This window comes from Halichoerus grypus, chromosome 11 (assembly GCF_964656455.1).
Source record: "Halichoerus grypus chromosome 11, mHalGry1.hap1.1, whole genome shotgun sequence".
Lineage (NCBI taxonomy): Eukaryota > Metazoa > Chordata > Mammalia > Carnivora > Phocidae > Halichoerus > Halichoerus grypus.
In genome coordinates this window covers 79,503,462-79,522,640 of record NC_135722.1, presented here as the reverse complement: position 1 = coordinate 79,522,640, position 19,179 = coordinate 79,503,462, and the positions used below count along the sequence as shown (strand labels likewise).

Below are 19,179 nucleotides of genomic sequence, written 5' to 3'. Positions count from 1 at the left end.
CACATTTAATGCAATCCCTATCAAAATACCATCCACTTTTTTCAAAGAAATGGAACAAATAATCCTAAAATTTGTATGGAACCAGAAAAGACCCCGAATAGCCAGAGAAATGTTGAAAAAGAAAAGCAAAGCTGGTGGCATAACAATTCCAGACTTCAAGCTCTATTACAAAGTTGTCATCATCAAGACAGTATGGTGCTGGCATAAAAACGGACACATAGATCAATGGAACAGAATAGAGAGCCCAGAAATGGACCCTCAACTCTACGGTCAACTAATCTTTGACAAAGCAGGAAAGAAAAGCAAAGCTGGTGGCATCACAATTCCGGACTTCAAGCTCTATTACAAAGCTGTCATCATCCAGGCAGTATGGTACTGGCACAAAAACAGACACGTAGATCAATGGAACAGAATAGAGAGCTCAGAAATGGTCCCTCAACTCTATGGTCAAGTAATCTTCAACAAAGCAGGAAGAATGTCCAGTGGAAAAAAGACAGTCTCTTCAAGAAATGGTGTTGCGAAAATTGGACAGCCACATGCAGAAGCATGAAACTGGACCATTTCCTTACACCACACACAAAAATAGACTCAGAATGGTTGAAAGACCTCAATGTGAGACAGGATTTCATCAAAATCCTAAAGGAGAACACAGGCAGCAACCTCTTCGACCTCAGCCACAGCAACTTCTTTCTAGAAACATCGCCAAAGGCAAGGGAAGCAAGGGCAAAAATGAACTATTGGGACTTCATCAAGATAAAATGCTTTTGCACAGCAAAAGCAACAGTCAACAAAACCAAAAGACAACCGACAGAATGGGAGAAGATATTTGAAAATGACATATCAGATAAAGGGCTAGTATCCAAAATCTATAAAGAACTTATCAAACTCAACACCCAAAGAACAAATAATCCAATCAAAAAATGGACAGAAGACATGAACAGACATTTTTCCAAAGAAGACATCCAAATGGCCAACAAACATGTGAAAAAGTGCTCAACATTGCTCGGCATCAGGGAAATCCAAATCAAAACCTCAATGAGATACCACCTCGCACCAGTCAGAATGGCTAAAATTAACAAGTCAGGAAAGGACAGATGTTGGTGGGGATGCAGAGAAAGGGGAATGCTCCTACACTGTTCATGGGAATGCAAGCTGGTGCAGCCACTCTGGAAAACAGTATGGAGGTTCCTCAAAAAGTTGAAAATAGAGCTGTCGTATGACCCAGCAATTGCAGTACTGGGTATTTACCCCAAAGATACAAATGTAGTGATCCGAAGGAGTACGTGCACCCCAATGTCTCTAGCAGCAATGTCCACAATAGCCAAACTATGGAAAGAGCCAAGATATCCATCAACAGATGAATGGATAAAGAAGAAGCAGTGTATATCTACAATGGAATATTATGCACCCATCAAAAGGAATGAAATCTGGCCATTTGCAACGATGTGGCTGGAACTGGAGGGTATTTTGCTGAGTGAAATAAGTCAGTCAGAGAAAGACATGTATCATATGACCTCACTGATATGAGGAATTCTTAATCTCAGTAAACAAACTGAGGGTTGCTGGAGTGGTGGGGGGTGGGAGGGATGGGGTGGCTGGGTGATAGACACTGGGGAGGGTATGTGCTATGGTGAGTGCTGTGAATTGTGTAAGACTGTTGAATCACAGACCTGTACCTCTGAAACAAATAATACATTATATGTTAAAAAAAAAAAGAAGAAGAAGAAGAAGATAGCAGAAAAGGAAAAATGAAGCAGGGGAAGTCAGAGGGGGAGAGGAACCACGAGTGACTATGGACTCTGATAAACAAACTGAAGGTCCTAGAGGGGAGGGGGGTGGTGGAATGGGTTAACCTGGTGATGGGTATTAAAGAGGGCACGTACTGAATGGAGCATTGGGTGTTATATGCAAACAATGGATCATGGAACTCTACATCAAAAACTAATGATGTAATGTATGGTGATTAACATAACATAATAAAATAAAAAAAATAAGAATATTATGAGGATAGGAAGCTTGTTTTATATTTCTTTAAACACTGTTTACATTGTTCCTAACTAAATGCAGGAGACATGGTATTGAGACTGATAAGTAATAGCAATTAATATTTAAGTTGATATCAACATGGAAGTTATGCATGTTTGAATATTTGAATTATTTTTCTACCCAATATATTTTCTTTAAATATATTAAAAATATGATTTATCATTATAGATGTTCTTTCCAAGTATTTCTGAAAAGAAGAATTCGTGATTCCAATTAATATGTGAGGAATTCACTATATACAACATATTACCAAATCACCTCTGATATACTTTTTATTACAAGGTTTCTTCAAAGCAATATGACTTTTTTTTTTTAAAGATTTTTATTTATTTATTGAGAGAGAGAGAGAATGATAGAGAGAGAGCATGAGAGGGAGGAGGGTCAGAGGGAGAAGCAGACTCCCTGCTGAGCAGGGAGCCCAATGCAGGACTCGATCCCGGGACTCCAGGATCAGGGCCTGAGCCGAAGGCAGTCGCTTAACCAACTGAGCCACCCAGGCGCCCCTGACTTTTTTTAATATTCTGAATATACATGTGCTTTATTTCAGATCCTTCTACTGAAGAAGTATTTTTTTCTGGTTTTAGTGGTTTAGAATGTTGAATATATGAATACTGAATGATCAGGATGGAATTTATTGAATCCTAAGTTGAAATTAATCAAAAGACTTACATATGCACATTTAACACACTTCCAAATTATTGCACTTATACATCTTATTCATGGTGATTTCCTCTGAAATTGCAAAATCACAGGTGGTATGACTGTTTGTTTGGTTCATTCCAACCTGTTCTTCAATCAGACAGTGTATATAAAGCATTTCCTTCTACCAAAAAGGATATTCATTTAAAAGCTGCCCCTTCAAAGTCATTCCCTTAAATTAAGACAGTTTGTGTTAACATTTTGCTCTACCACTGCTTTAGTTCACCAACATGTTTCACGTTCTGTCAATGTCTTTTTCTACCCTGCAATTCTGGCCCCAAACAACATAACTACCTATCAAGATACAAACAATATTGCTTTTTTAATTCCTAGGGAAAAAAGTCAAACTTAAGTATACTTGAGGGAAAACTATAATTACTTCATATAATTAATTACTTTTCCACAACAGCAACTGTGACAATTATTCATTCTAAGAAAGTCTAATCACATTACAGAAACTTGTTCCGGTTACTTAGCTCTCAACACAATCAGGAAAATTGCTACAGGGTTGGTCTGTATTGAGACCTGTTTCATTTTATCATATTGATGTCATTTTTACCATGCTAGATTCCTTAATTTTTGAAGCTAAACAGATGTCAGTCACTAGCCCAGATGTCAACTGCTGGGTTTCTATAAGTCCTCTAGCTTTAGAAAATTTCTTTTCTCTCTAATATTTTAAATGAAATGGCTTAAAGGCCCACCTACAAAGGGTGGAAAGTTCACATGCTACCTCTACCACCTGCCGTCTACAGTGTGTCTGAGAGCTCACTGGGGGTTTAATGTTCCTTTATTACATCTTACCCTAAAGTTCTAGTTCTCCAAATTCCTAATTTCACCCATGAATATTTTCTTTTCTTTTTCTTCATCTTAAAATAACAGAAACATGGAACACAGGATTTTTGCCTTGACTTCTACAAAATATCATTTACATAAAGTGATTTTATATAGTATACAATCTTTTTTTAAAGTTTTTATTTTAATTCCAGTTAGTTAATATACAGTGTAATGTTAGTTTCAGGTGTACAATATCGTAATTCAACACTTGCATACATCACCCTGTGCTCATCACTAGTACACTTCTTAATCCCCGTCATCTATTTAACCTATCCCCTCACACCTCTCCCCTTTTATAGTGTATATAGTCTTAAGACATAGATTTTGGACTGACAGAGGACAAAGGATAGAAATCTTGAGACTTTCTCACTGGCCAAGTATTTTCCTTAGGTTCTTGTTCTCTTGCTCTGTTGCTCCTTTCTGCTTCTTCCTTCTCTAAGCTGGCTACAAAAAGAAAAAGAAAATGACTCCTATTTTACTAAGCAGAATCATTCAACTCTGTCTCACCTTGGCCTGTTTTGTTAAGAGGGAGTTCAGCTACCAGATTTTAGATGGATCCTTATTTTTTTTTTTTTTAATTCCATCTACAGTTTTCCTTTAGCGAGATCTTGATCTCCAACTTAGTGATATTTCAAAACAAATGAAGCATATCATCTAATGGAACTACACATAGGATTATCCAAACTGATTAGAGAGAGAGTGACTTCTCATTTTTGTCCAATGGCGTCAAATTCTTGTTTTACTCTCAGGTATCTTGTAACTGAATTTGAGTATTCTTCTTTCCAGGGCACTAGTACCCCAAACCTCATTCAATCTGCTATCAAACCTCTGTCTCTTTCATGGGAGACATTATTTCTTTCAGCCAGTTCCCCTTCTACATTATTTTTTTAAGATTATTATTATTATTTTTTTTTTTTTTTTGTCAGAGAGAGAGACAGAGAGAGCACAAGCAGGGAGAGTGGCAGGCAAAGGAAGAAGCAGGCTCCCCATTGAGCAAGGAGATGCGGGACTTGATCCCAGGACCCCAGGAGCATGACCTGAGTCGAAGGCAGCTGCCCAACCGACTGAGCCACCCAGGCATCCCTCCCTTCTACATTATTCTAATTAAATTTTCAGAATGTATATTTTCTTCCAAATATGTTCATCCTCCTTATAATGTTAGCAAATGTGTTTCTTAGACCTGGCCTACACGTAAATCCTCTGTGGTTTAGAGAGAATAGGTTCCCCCTACAGTTGCTTCACTCTAGTGTTAAAGAAAAAACTTCAGGAGAGTTACCCATACTACAAAAGTTCTCTACTTCTGAGATACTATTTCTCAATAGCCAATGTAAACTTCTTGTTTGTGATACTACCTAGTTCTTAGCATATGGAATTAACTTAATAAATCATTAATTTGAACTCTGATTGAACTTCACTTGCCTAGAAAAAGTTAATTTGCAAATTACTAGACTCTTGTTGATGATTCTTTGCCTAGGTGATGAAGATATACAATATTGCTGGAAAGACTTGCATATCTAGCACTTTATGTTGCCCTGACTTTGACTATTATACTTAATCTTGATTTTTTTTTCCTACAACTGTATGCCTTGTTAAGCAGATTTCTTTGAATGGCTCTTCTCCCAAACTTTAAAAAAATTCAAGCAACATATGGGTAACCATTACTGTCAATCATGTACATTTTGTGAACATGTACTATATGTAGAAATATCCACCATGTAATGGAGATTCAAATAAATTATAGGACATAGTCTCTGCCCTCCAGTAGCTTACATTATAGTAGTACTATTAATAATAAGAATAAAAATAACTGACATTTCAGTTAAGTGTACTAATTGCTTTATAAAAATTATCTTCATAAATCTATATAATATGATGAAGAAAGAACTATGGATATTACAGGCTACTGAATGTGATATAAAGAAAGGTACTGGGGGGCGCCTGGGTGGCTCAGTCGTTGAGCGTCTGCCTTCGGCTCAGGTCATGATCCCAGGGCCCTGGGATTGAGCCCCACATCAGGCTCCCTGCTCCGCGGGAAGCCTGCTTCTCCCTTTCCCACTCCCCCTGCTTGTGTTCCCTCTCTTACTGTGTCTCTCTCTGTCAAATAAATAAATAAAATCTTAAAAAAAAAAAAAAAGAAAGAAAGAAAGGTACCGAGATTGAAATGGATTTGACATACTTAAAGAGAAAATGAATAAACTGCTTTTTTTTAAAGGAATTATTATTATTATTTTTAAAGATTTTATTTATTTGTTTGACAGAGAGAGACACAGCGAGAGAGGGAACACAAACAGAGGGAGTGGGAGAGGGAGAAGCAGGCTTCCCACTGAGCAGGGAGCCCCAGGGTTTGATCCCAGGACCCTGGGATCATGACCTGAGCCAAAGGCAGATGCTTAACGACTGAGCCACCCAGGCGCCCCATAAAGTGCTCTCATTAGTGTAATTTTTATTTAGAGAAAGATTATACTGAGAGAGGTTACTTAGGTTCTTAGTCATTATGTTGAGAAGTTTACGATTTATCATCTCACTAATGGTTAACACTAATGTTTATTTTATATGTGACTGAGTTTAAGTGTTGGTGATGATATAGCCAAGACTAACTTTAAGCAGGTTAATCAGTCAACAGATTTCATGTGTTGAAAGAGAAAAAGACTGATGGCACAGAAATCAGAAAGAAGGGGTGCCTGGGTGGCTCAGTCGTTAAGCGTCTGCCTTCGGCTCCGGTCATGATCCCAGCGTCCTGGGATCGAGCCCCTCATCGGGCTCCCTGCTCTACGGGAAGCCTGCTTCTCCCTCTCCCACTCCCCCTGCTTGTGTTCCCTCTCTCGCTGTGTCTCTCTCTGTCAAATAAATAAAATCTAAAAAAAAAAAAAGAAAAAGAAACCAGAAAGAAATTAGCAGACGAGATAAGAAGTGATTTGGAACTGGACTTAATTAAGCAAGTAGAAATAGAAAGGATGGGATAAATTATGTGAGACATCAAAATAGAAGAAACTAACTTGTTATCTGACGGATTTCAGAGGGAGGAGGATGCAATGAAAGCAAATGATGAATTTATTTTATAACCACATCTTGTCTTTCCCACTGTCATTCACCTGCTTCTCCTTGGAAACCTTAAATTCTAATAATTCACTTAATACATCATTGATTTAGGGATGCCTGGGTGGCTCAGTGGTTTAAGCATCTGCCTTTGGCTCAGGTCATGATCCCAGGGTCCTGGGATTGAGTTCCACTTCAGGGTCCCTGCTCATCTGGGAGTCTGCTTCTCTCTCTCCCTCTGCCTGCCACTCCCCCTGCTTGTGCTCTCTCTCTCTCTGACAAACAAATAAATAAAATCTTTTAAAAAATACATCGATTCACATGGAATAAGTCTAAATTCTTTATCATGGATTGCAAGGTTCTTCAGATATGATCTTCATGAACTCACACATGATTATTTCTCCAGACTTTGCTCCTCCCAATTCAAAGAATAGATATGTTTGAGTGCCTACCATGCATTAAGCTTTGTAGCACAGTTGTTTTCAAAACTTTTGCTCTTAGGACTCACAATTTGAAAAAAAATAGGGAGGTTCTCAAAGAATGTTTCTTTAGGTGAATTATACTATCTACATTTTTTACTATAGTAGAAATCAAAATTGCAAAATTAGAAAAATATATATGTATTATATTATTTTATTTTTTTAAATTTTTTATTGTTATGTTAATCACCATACATTACATCATTAGTTTTTGATGTAGTGTTCCATGATTCATTGTGCACAACACCCAGTGCTCCATGCAGATCGTGCCCTCTTTAATACCCACTATAATAAGCCCACAATAAATTTCATTATTGCAAAGAAATACCATCGTTATTTTCCTTGAAGTGGCAGACCTACTTAGTTCATTTGTAAGAAAATATCTGCTAAGTATACAACCTCAAATAACAGTTTGTCTTTCATTCAACAGTGCTCCACAAAAAAGTGGGTGACTAGTTTATCTCACATTTCAAACAACTGCATGATTGTTAAGAAAAGTGCAATGCTTTTTCCTGAGGAAACATTGTATATCTGTATGCAGCAGAGGGACTTTATGCATACTTTCTATTTTGTCACACAAATTATTAAAAGATATGTATTCAAGGGTCCTAAAATCAGTATCTTTTATTGTTTTATCAAAGACATTATTGAATGAGCCTATATTTTAAATTTTATTTAATACTGTTTTGTGCCACTGCTTTGATTGAATCATGGCCCTGGCAGATTTGCCACCACTGTTTTTGCTCCATTAGCAAAAATATCAAGGCAGTGAAAAAGGCTCACAACGTGTTTATATTATAATGAAAATAATTTTGACTCTATGGACCCCCTGAAGTATTTCTAAGATCCTGAAGTCTGCAGCCTATATTTTGAGAAGACCTGTACCAGAATAAAATAGTAATCAAGGCCAGTGTGACCAAAGCATGGCAAGCTAGCAAGTGGTAAAACTGTGCTGTTTTCCACAGTTTGCCCTAGTTTGCACTCACACCAATGGTGATTGAGGGTTCCTATTTCCCCAAACCCTTGGGGATACTTATTTCTTGTGTTTTTTTATTTTAACCAGTTGACAGCTGAGAGTTCGGGTCTTTCTCCTCTTTGGTTAAGTTTATTCCTATAGGTACTTTATTATTTTTGGTTCAATTGTAAATGGGGTAGTTTTCTTAATTTCTCTTTCTGATATTTCATTATTAGTGAATGAAAAATGCAACAGATTTCTGTACATTGATTTTGTATCCTATGACTTTAGTGAATTCATTTACCAGTTCTAGTAGTTTTTTTTGGTGGAGTCTTTAGGGTTTTCTATATATAGTATCATATCATCTGCAAATAGTCAAGTTTTACTTCTTCCTTCCCAATTTAGATGCCTTTTATTTATTTATTTTGTTGTTGTTGTTGTGTGATTGCTGCGGTTAGGAGTTGCAGTACTATGTTGAATAAAACTGGTGAAAGTGGCCACCCATGTCTTGTGCCTGACCTTAAGGGAAAAGCTCTCAGTTTTTCCCAATTGAGTATGATGTTTGATGTGGGTTTTTCATATAAGGACTTTATTACGTTGAGGTATGTTCCCTCTTAACCTACTTTGTTGAGGGTTTTTATCATGAAGGGATGTTGTACTTTGTCAAATGCTTTTTCTGCTTCTATTGAAATGATCATATGGTTTTTATTCTTTCTCTTATTGATGTGATGTATCACATTGATTGATTTGTGAATATTGAACCACCCTTGCAATCTAGGAATAAATCCCACTTGATTGTGGTGAATGATTTTAATCACAACCTTGGGATCATGAGCTGAACCAAAATCAAGGTCAGATGCTTAACCAACTGAGCCACCCTAGTGCCCCTAAATGTTTTTTAGAATTCATTTGTGAAGCCATCTGGTTCAGGACTTTTGTTTGTTGGGAGGTTTTTGTTTTGGGATTTTTTTTTTATTATTACTGATTCAATTTCATTGGTGGTATTCAGTCTGTTAAAATTTTCTATTTCTTCCTGCTTTAGTTTTGGTAGATTATATGTTTCTAAGAATTTACCCATTTCTACTAGGTTGTCCAGTTGGTTGGCATAAAAGTTTTCATAATATTGATTTAAAATTGTTTGTATTTCTGTGGGGTCAGTTGTTATTTCCCCTCCCTCCTTTGTGATTTTGTTTGAGTACTCTCTCTCTCTTTTGGTGAGTCTGGCTAGAGGTTTATCAAATTTTTTTGGTCTATTCAAAGTATCAGCTCCCAGTTTCATTGATCTGTTCTTTTTTTTTTTTTTTTTTAGTTTCTATTTGGTTTATTTATACTCTAATCTTTAGTATTTCCTTCTTTTTGCTCTTTTTGGGATTTGTTTGTTCTTCTTTTTCTAGCTCCTTTAGGTATAAAGTTAGATTTTTTTATCTGAGATTTTTCTTGCTTTTTGAGTTAGGTCTGTATTGCTTTATACTTCCCTTTTAGAAAACTGCTTTTGCTTCATCCCAAAGATTTTGGACTGCTATGCTTTCATTTTCATTTGTTTCCATGTACTTTTTGATTTCTTCTTTGGTTTCTTGGTTGACCCATTCATTGTTTAGTAGCATTCTATTTAACCTCCATGTATTTGTGCTCTTTCCAGATTTTTTTCTTGTGGTTGACTTCTAGTTTTATACAGTTGTGGTCAGAAAATATGCATGGTATGAGGTCAGTCTTCTTGAATTTGTTGAGGTTTGTTTTGTGGGCTAAGATGTGATCTATTCTAGGAATGTTCCATTTGCATTTGAAAAGAATATGTATTCTGCTGTTTTAAGATGGAATGTTCTGATTATACCTGCTAAATCCATGTGATACAGTATGTCATTCAAAGCCATTATTTCCATGTTAATTTTTTATTTGGATGATCTACCCATTGATGTAAGTGTAGTTGTAAAATCCCCTACTATTATTGTATTACTATTGATTAGTTCCTTTATGTTTGTTATTAACTGTTTTATGTATTTGGCTGCTCCCATGTTGGGTGCACAAATCTTACAATTGTTATATCTTCTTGTTGGATAGTCTCCTTTATTATTATACAGTGTCCTTCATTGTCACTTGTTACAGTTTTTTTTTTTTAAGTCTAGTTTATCCAATTGTAAGTATTGTTACCCTGTCTTCTTTTGACATCCATTTATATGATAAATATTTCTCCATTCCCTCACTTTCAATCTGCATGTCTGTACGTCTAAAATGAATCTCTCATAGGCAGCGCATAGATGGGTTTTGTTTTTTTTTTGTTGTTGTTTTTTTAATCCAGTCTGTCACCCTATGTTATTTGATTTAGTCCACTTACATTCAAAGTAATTATTGATAGATATGTATTTATTGCCATTTTGTTACTTGTTTTGTGTTTGTGTTTGTAGTTTTTCTCTGATCTTTTCTTCTCTTTCATGGTTTGCTGGTTTTCTTTAGTGATATACTTGGATACTTTTCTCTTTATTCTCTGCATATCTATTACTGGTTTTTGACTTGTGGTTACCATTCACTTTAGGTATATGATGTCATAAACTACATTATTTTATTCTATGAATCCTCTGATTTACTTTTACAGATATACTTAGTTTTCATGCTCTCATTTATGGTCTTTCCTTTCCATTCAAAGAGTATCCTTTAATATTTCTTGTAGGGCTGTTTTATTGGTAACAAACTCTTTTAGTTTTTGTTTGTCTGGGATACTATCTCTCCTTCTATTTGGGATAGAATATTCTTAACTGCAGATTTTTTTTTTTCCTTTTAACACTTGAATATGTTGTGCCATTCCCTTCTGGCCTGAAGTTTGCTGAAAAATCTGCTTATAGCCTTATGGGGTTTCCCTTATGTAACTTTCTTCTTTTTTCTTGCTGCTTTTATTTATTTTTCTTTATCACTACATTTTTGCCATTTTAATTAATATGTGTCTTAGAGTGGACCTCCTTGGGTTTATTTTTTGGGGGGATTTCTCTGCCTTCTGGGTCTGGATATCTGTTTTGTTCACCAGATTAGTGAAGTTTTCAGCTATTATTTCTTCAAATAAATTTTCTGTCCCCTTTTTTTCTCTCTTCTTTTTCTGGTTTCCCTATAATGCACATGTTGCATTATATTTGATGGAGTCACTTAGTTCCCTAAGTCTATTCTTGTTTTGCATATTTTTTTTTTTTTTCCCTCTCATTTGCTCAGCTTAATTTCAATTACTCTGTCTTCCAGGTCATTAATTCATCCCTCTGCTACCTCTAGCCTGCTATGTATTCCATCTAGTATATTTTTAATTTCATTTATTGTCTTCTCCATCTCTGATTGGTTATTTTTATCTCATTTTAAGGGTCTCACTGATGTCCTCCACTTGTTTTTTTCTCAAGGCTGGTGAGTATCTTTTTGATCATTATTTGAAATTCTCTATCAGGCATATTACTTATCTTCATTTTGCCCAGGTCTTTTCCTGTGGTTTTATCCTATTCTTTCATTTGGGATATATTCTTCTCTCTCCTCATTTCATCTAACTCTCTGCATCTGTTTCTCTGTGTTAGTAAAGTCAGCTATATCTCCTGCTCTTGAAAGTAGTGGCCTTATGAAGAAGAGGTCCTGTAGTGTCCTGCAGTGCAGTGTTTCCTGTTCCCTAGGTCGTGGTGCTTCTGGGAATGTCTCCTATGTGTGTTGTGTGCACTTTGCTGGATGTTTTTCCCTTCTGTCCAGTTGTCTATAGAGGTTCTCTTTGACTGCTGTGGGCAGTGTTTGGGCCCCAGTAAGGGTGGGGCATGTTCTAACAAAGTGCATCCTGGTCTACTTGTGAAATGAGACCAGCTCCCCCTGCCACCAGCTCCCCCTCCCCCAGAACAGAAGCCTTGCAATATGTGTGGGTCAGGAGAGGCATTATTGGAGGGGGTTTGTGCTGGTCTTCTGTGGAAAGGGCTCTGCAGGAAGGAAACTGAGGCAAGTATGACTGGGAATGGCAGATCTGCCAAAGTGCAGGGTGGAGGGGGCCTTGGTAGGGAATGTCAGAGCACTGCTGGTTCCCCACAGGTAGCCCCTTTTTTATGCTGGGGGGTAGGGGAGAGAAATAGTGCCTACCAGCTCTTTTGTTCCTGGAGAGGTCTTCTTGTGATTCATGCCTTCCTGGGACAAGCTCTGAGATGAGTAAATAACTCACTTCTACATGTTCCAAGCATTTTTCAAACTGCTGGTTCTATGCTGTATCTGCACAGGCTGCTTGCTGTGCTGTCTCTTGAAGGGCAAGGACTCAGTTTCCTCATGCCCTCCTTGCTCTCCCAGAGCTGAGCCCCGTGATTTTTTAAATTCTAGGCTTTAAGTCCTGCTGGTCCTAAGAACTCATGAAATTTGAAACTCTCACTTTTAAAGCCAAATGTTATGGGGAATGTCTTCCCTGTGCAGGCTCCCTGGTGTGATAGTTTCTTACCCTTCTCTGTACCTCTGGCTTTTCCTGACTGTGGACAGTCATGGTCTATTGCACTCCAAACTGTGTCTTCACCCTTCCTACCTTCTTCAGTGTGACCTTTCTTTACCTTTAGCTGTGGAGTTTGTTCTGCCTGTCTTCTGTTCATTTTCTGAGCTATTTATGCTGATATGTTATATAGTTGTATCCATGAAACCAGGTGAACTTAGGATCCTCTTACTCTGCCATCTTCCCCCCCAATCTCCATCTTTAAATAATTTAGAAGGAACAACTGAAGGACTGCCCAAACTTGTTTTGAATATATGTCAATGGTAATTATCATGTGCTACCAAACCCTGTTTTGAATATATGTCTATGGTAATTATCATGTTAAACTTTCTATTTTGTTCTATTTTATTTACCACTTTGAGAATAGATTTTTCTATGTTCTCTCTCAAAAGAGAAAAAGAAATATCTGTCACTCACATTTTAATTAAATGAAAATCATAATATCTGTAACAAACTACTATATTGACATAAGTTACAGCAAAATGCTTAGTAGAAACAACATGTCATAACTTTTGCACTTTAATCTAGTAAAAACATCTATTTTTTTTCTGGATTCCATGCTTTCTCCAAACATTAAGATTAATCGTTTGTAGATCCACAAGTCATATACTCACAATTTATTTTCCTAAATGCAAAGAGGCCGTTTAGAGCATACAGTTATGGAATATGAGTGCTTAAGGGAAAGGGAGGGGAACTGGGCAAGAATCTTTGTAATGTGACAAAAAATATAAGAAGGCAGAGCTAGAGCTCTCAGTGCAGTATGCTAGTGCATTTCTCTCTGCTTTAATGCTCTTTTCTTTTCTTCCCACCTATTCAAACACAATCAATACCTCACCACCCACTTAATTCCAGTCTTTTCCTTGAAGTCTTTGGTGTGAATTGCTTAATAAATGTGCCAGAAGAGAGTCCAAGAAAGATCTCTGATGAAACTATGATTAATATAAGGTATGTTCTATACAAAAGAGACTACTGGGCATTTTTTCTACCTCAGTGTAGTTCAAGATTTGTTAATCAGTCCAAATATCTGTAACCAGGCTTTGGAACCTTCAGGGCAATCTGAGTCTGTCCTGCCACCTCTTCTCTGAAGCCAGATCCAAATATCTGTAACCTCTGATGATTGTGTGGGCTTGCATTTTTGTCTGGTTTATCCACACCATCCAGGACATTTCCTGACTTAGAGTAGCATTTGATACATTTTTATTAAAAGAATAATACCAATGAAAGGCTACCAGGAGGTTTATATGTCAATAAGGAGAGATCATCCAAGTATATATAATGAGTTTATGAAAGGCACTGAAAAGTTTTACTTTTCTCCAATTACTGCCTTTAAACATCTCCTGCTAGATTTCCCTTCTGCCCTGGATGACATTCTCAGTGGGTTGCCAGCTTTCTGTACACTTCAAGTTATTAGAACAAGGTCATTTTTGGCAATTGGGACTAATTTTTAGAACTAATATATCCAGGCCTGCCATGATCCATACTTCAGTCTCTCATCATTTTTTTCTTTAGATTAGGTTTACCTTATGGTTAGGGAAACTGTGCTAGGGGAAAAGGAATATTTTTTTTTTCTTCCTTTTCCTATTCTTGATGAATCCTTTGATGCTTTGAAAAGATAAAGGCCAAAAATCCTAGTTGGCCTAATTGCCTGGCACTGTTGTAGTTTTGCAAGGCTATCTGCATAGCAGACTCCCAAATGTTGATTCTGTAGTGGGTTGCACATTATGGTTCTTTGGAGGCTCCTTAAAATCTATCATGCTTCCCCATTTCTACTCTCTGACTGATAGATTATGCTTATATCTCCCTCCCAGTTGTAGCCCCTAGGAGTCTACCCTCCCTCCTCCCATCTTATCTCCTTCTGTTAAGTTGCTTTGGCTAGAAGCCCTCAAGATGACCCAAGCAAGGCTACTTCTGCAGGATTAACTTCTGTCCCACAGAAAGTTCATGAACCTTTGCTCTTCCAAATGCTGGACTTAGTGTATTCTCTGTAACCTTTTAATCTCATTTGGCCTTCAAGTATAACTCTTATCCACCTCATGACTTTAATAAGTAGGAGTTAATTTCTATGCCCTTATACTACCAGGTCATCCACCTTCAAAGTCAAGGGAAAGGTTGCAAGGTTTTCCTGAGATTTTTCTAACATGTTCTGCTCCATTCTTTTCTCTATAATGGACATCTGAATTTCTGTAGCTTAGAAAGCATTTAGCAGAGAAGTGAGAGATGTATTTTCTTCCTGCAGATAGTCCAATTACCACAAGGGGTTCCTCTGGACCATCTTCTTTTGGCTTGAGGAAAGTATCCTTTTTCTTTCCCCTTAGTGATGGGAAATGAAAACTCAAGTCTACTTCCATCAGCTTTATATAGTCTGATGACTTATTTATGTATTTTTTTACTTCTACTGATTTTCTTTAAATTTCTAATTGATTATTTAGGGTGAACCATATTTGACATCTTGATTTAATTTAATTTAATTATTTAATTTAATTTAATTTAATTTAATAATTTAATTTAAATTCCAGTAGAGTTAACATACATTGACATCTTTTAATAAATAACACATGGGCATGTGTAGCACCATTCTTTCAAATATAAGAATACTTAGTATTTATTGTTCTCAACTTTAAGGCTTTAGTAAAAGTTCTGAGATGATTGGAAAACTGTTAGAATATGGAAGATAATTTAAAATAATATAGTCTAAGCCACTGTGTTACAAAGGAGACAATAACTTGCCCAAAGTCCTAAAATCCATGGCAAAGTTGAATTTAGTACACAAGCACTATTTTTCTTTCTGAGAGGAATCATTTCTGGAAGCTTATTAGGAAACTATATTTAAAACAATGTTCTGATCAGACAGAATAACTTCACAGAAAGGAATCATCTAAATTTATGAAAAGACCACTTTATATGATTATAAACCTGATGGTCTATTTTATTACTTAAAAAAAATAAATCTCCTTCAATAGAATCCAAAAGATATTAGGTTCTTGCCAATTTATGTTCAATAATGAAAAAACAGATTCCAGTGTATTACTTTTTCTTCCCAATTCACTGCATTATATTTGACAATAACAACTGTTTTTTTTCCTAAATTCAATATTCCATCATATTTTGTCATCTTTAATTTCAAACTAACCTACTTTTTTGTCTTGATTTTTACTGATGGCTCCACTTTTCTCTCACATGCTGGCTCAAAACAGCAAACAAAAACATCTTTTACTCTCTCCTCTCTTATCCTTCTCATCCAATAGGTGTCAATTCCACTGGATGTGTTTATATTTTGTTTTTAACCTCCAGCCCATTCTTTCCATTTTCAGTTCTTTTGCCTGTAACTATTAACCTTTCTCTCATTTGGTAATCCTCCATTAGTAAACATCCTCTGTTATTAAAAATATGATAAAAAATAAAATAGAAAATGCATAGCTATTTCTTAAAGTTAAGCTTACAGAATTATAGATCTAATAGGGGAAAACATTTATATCATCTGATTGAGCAAGCCCTTTGATGCTAAAATTATCTTTACATAATGATCATTTAGCTCATGCTTTAACTCTATAGAGAACTGACAGACTCTCTTGAGATAGAGTTAATTCTACCAATGAGCAACTCTGGCTTCTTAGAATGATCTTCTTTTTAAATTAATTCTACCTCTCACTTTTTTGTATTTTGACTGATTTGTCCCTTTGGATATTTTAGAATAAATCTAAGTTGCTCACATATGACAAACTTTCAGCTATTTAAAGATAGCAGTTGTATGTAGTATTACCTCTGGAATTCTGACTTTCGAGCCAAAATTCCTGCCTATTTGCCATGTGACAATTCTTTCTTGCTATAGGAAATAATAGGCTGATGTATCTCACTAAGACATCAGGATACTGGAAGTGATATTTCTGTATGATAGTTAAGAAAAAAAAGGTTCTTTTTTTCAAAGTCTTTATATCTTCTTTTATTCCATGAACACTTATAGTTGCCTACCATTAAGTAATATACCATTAAACTTGATCTCAATGTCCCAAATAAAGAAGACAATCTACAATTGAAAGTCACTACTGTCAATCAGGATATAAAAAAAGAGGTAAAATCACCTCAAAAAGTATGAGCAGAATATATGCCCAGAGTTCAACTACAAAAAACCTTTTGGCTTGACCCCCTAAGACATATGTATATTGGAGTTCTGAATATATTTTACTCATTGGCTTAAAAAAGCAAAAATTAATTGATTCAGGGAAGACTTTGCAAGAAGAAGGAGGTCTTCCCTGAATCTTCCTTCAAAATTTCTTTAAACGTTAGTTCTAATATTTAATTCTCATTCCTTTATTTCCTTTTATCATTTTCATTATAATATGGTTTCAAGTTTTTCCTTATCTCTTTGCTTTCCCTCCAGTAAATACATTCTTATTTATCTACGTTTCTCTTATATGATTGAGCCTGGAGCTGAACATAATATCACAGTCATTATTAGCATGATAGATGCAAAGTAGATCTAACCTCTTCCTTGTTCTTGACATTGTTAAATACAGCTGAAGATAATATTAGGTGTGTGTGTGTGTGTGTGTGTGTGTTTGGTAGGCACATACCACTGCTGACTCATAATCAAATCAATAATTAGTCATTGAATACTTGTTGCCATCTTCTGTCTTACAGATTTTTTTTTTTTTTTTTTTTTTTTGAGAAAGGGAAGCAGAGAGAGAAAGAGAGATGGGGGGGGGGGCAGAGGGAGAGGGAGAGAGATAATCCCAAGTAGGCTCCACACCCAGAGCCAAGTCCAATGTGAGCGTTGATCTCACAACCTAAAGGTCATGACCTGAGCCAAAATCAAGAGTCAGATGCTTAACTGACAGAGCCACCCAGACACGCCTTCTAGACTTTTGAAATAGCAACCTATTCTACCTGCTTACATTCTTGCCCGAAGTCTACAATCTATTTTCCATAAAGTATCCAGTATGATCTTTTAACATGTTATCAAGTTACATCTCTGCTTAAAACATGATCTGGTCATTGCCTATTTACTAATTTCACTCCTTATGACTCTTCTTGTCATATACTCTCTTTATCCGTATAGGTTCTTCTGTCTTCTATATTGGTTCTTCTTCACAGTAAGTGCTTCCTCATGAGGGCTTTGACATTTGCCTTCCTCTGCTGCTGAAACACTTTTTCTCGGATATTCACATGGCTTGCTTTTCCACATTCATGAGGTGTTTCCTTAGAGACCTATTCAGAGTGATATTTCTTGCCATGTTATGTAAAGCAGCACCTTGCTAACCCATCACCATACACATCACTTATTATCCCTTTCCTCTACTTAATTTCTTTATGGAAATTATCCCTGCAGACCTTGTATTATTTTGTTTCTTACTAAATTGTCTATCTTTTCTCCTAGAATGTGAGTTCCTCAAGGATGCAGGTTTTGTCTGTCTTGTTCACTGCTATATCTTTAGTGACTAGAATGATATATAGCAAGCACTAAATTAATATTTGTTAAATTAACATATAAACAAATGATTTCAGCTAAAAAACACTTGGAATTTATTAGGCCAGTGGGACTGGCTTTTTATCTCTATACTCTCTATCTGTAATACAAAACATCTTTTACAAATTACTTGTGCTATGCATACTTGGAACTTTTTAACCATAGCTATGATTTTTTTTTTTTTTTTTTGAAGACAGACTGAATCATAAATGAAACAAATGTTCCATCTTGAGTTCTACTGAATCCTTTAGAAAAAAAGCCATCAAACAAGCAAAAACCAGCCCATTCCTTCAGGATTATGGATCCAGGGGCCAGGTTGAAATAGTTCTTGCTCAATTTAGGCATTAGACAAAAATAGCTCTAGGCCAGCAAAGTCATTATCAGTTAATGCTCTCTCTGAATTATTATAGAAGAGCAAGTAGAAAGGCATACAAGTCAGGTGTCCTCTTGGACACCTTTAGGGCATCTTGAAACAAAATCTGCCAGACCTACATGCTGAGTGAAAGTGTGTAGCATGAGACCTCAGATGCTTGATCAAAGACACTGGTGATTCAAAGATTTTACTTTTTTTTTTTTTTTTTTTTGCTTTTTTTCATACATTTTTCTTTTCTTTTCTTTTTTCTTTTCTTTTCTTTCTTCCTTCTTTCATTTTTTAATGCCTATTTTCACAATATTCTGAACTAAACTAAGATAATTGCTTCTTCTTTAACCCAGAACTACAGGGCATCCAAAAATACCTCAGTTTAGTTCATAGTATTAAAAGATATTAGGATGATCAGGTTAAAAAATCCAAAATTATTTATCATTTTTGGAGGTTTTCTTACCAAAAATTGCTATAACCAGAAACATAGCTTATGCCTCTCTTCACAGAAGAAAAGAATCAAACAAGTAATTAATCATTTCCTTTTTCCTTTCATTTATTTAAAAATAGGTACCCATACTTATGGAAAATATTATTCTAGGTCTTTTGTAAGAGACATCAAATAAAGCACACATCACCTCTGTTTTTGTAGAGTCCTGCTTTTTTTTATTTCAGCATATAAAAATTATAATTGCAAATATGCAAGTACTAAAAAGGAAAAGATCATCACTTAAAACCATATTTATCCCTGATCTGGCCCATTTGGATGGTTCTGCCACACTCTAAATCTATAGGAAGGATGAGGTCATGCTATAAGCACAGACACCATCA

General features: G+C 36.0%; 1 protein-coding gene across 3 annotated transcripts in view; it reads right to left on the bottom strand.

Annotated features, from left to right (window-relative positions):
* CNTN5 (contactin 5) overlaps positions 1-19,179 on the bottom strand; it is a 1,336,681-nt gene that overhangs the window by 734,299 nt on the left and 583,203 nt on the right. The gene's annotated exons all lie outside the window — the stretch shown is intronic.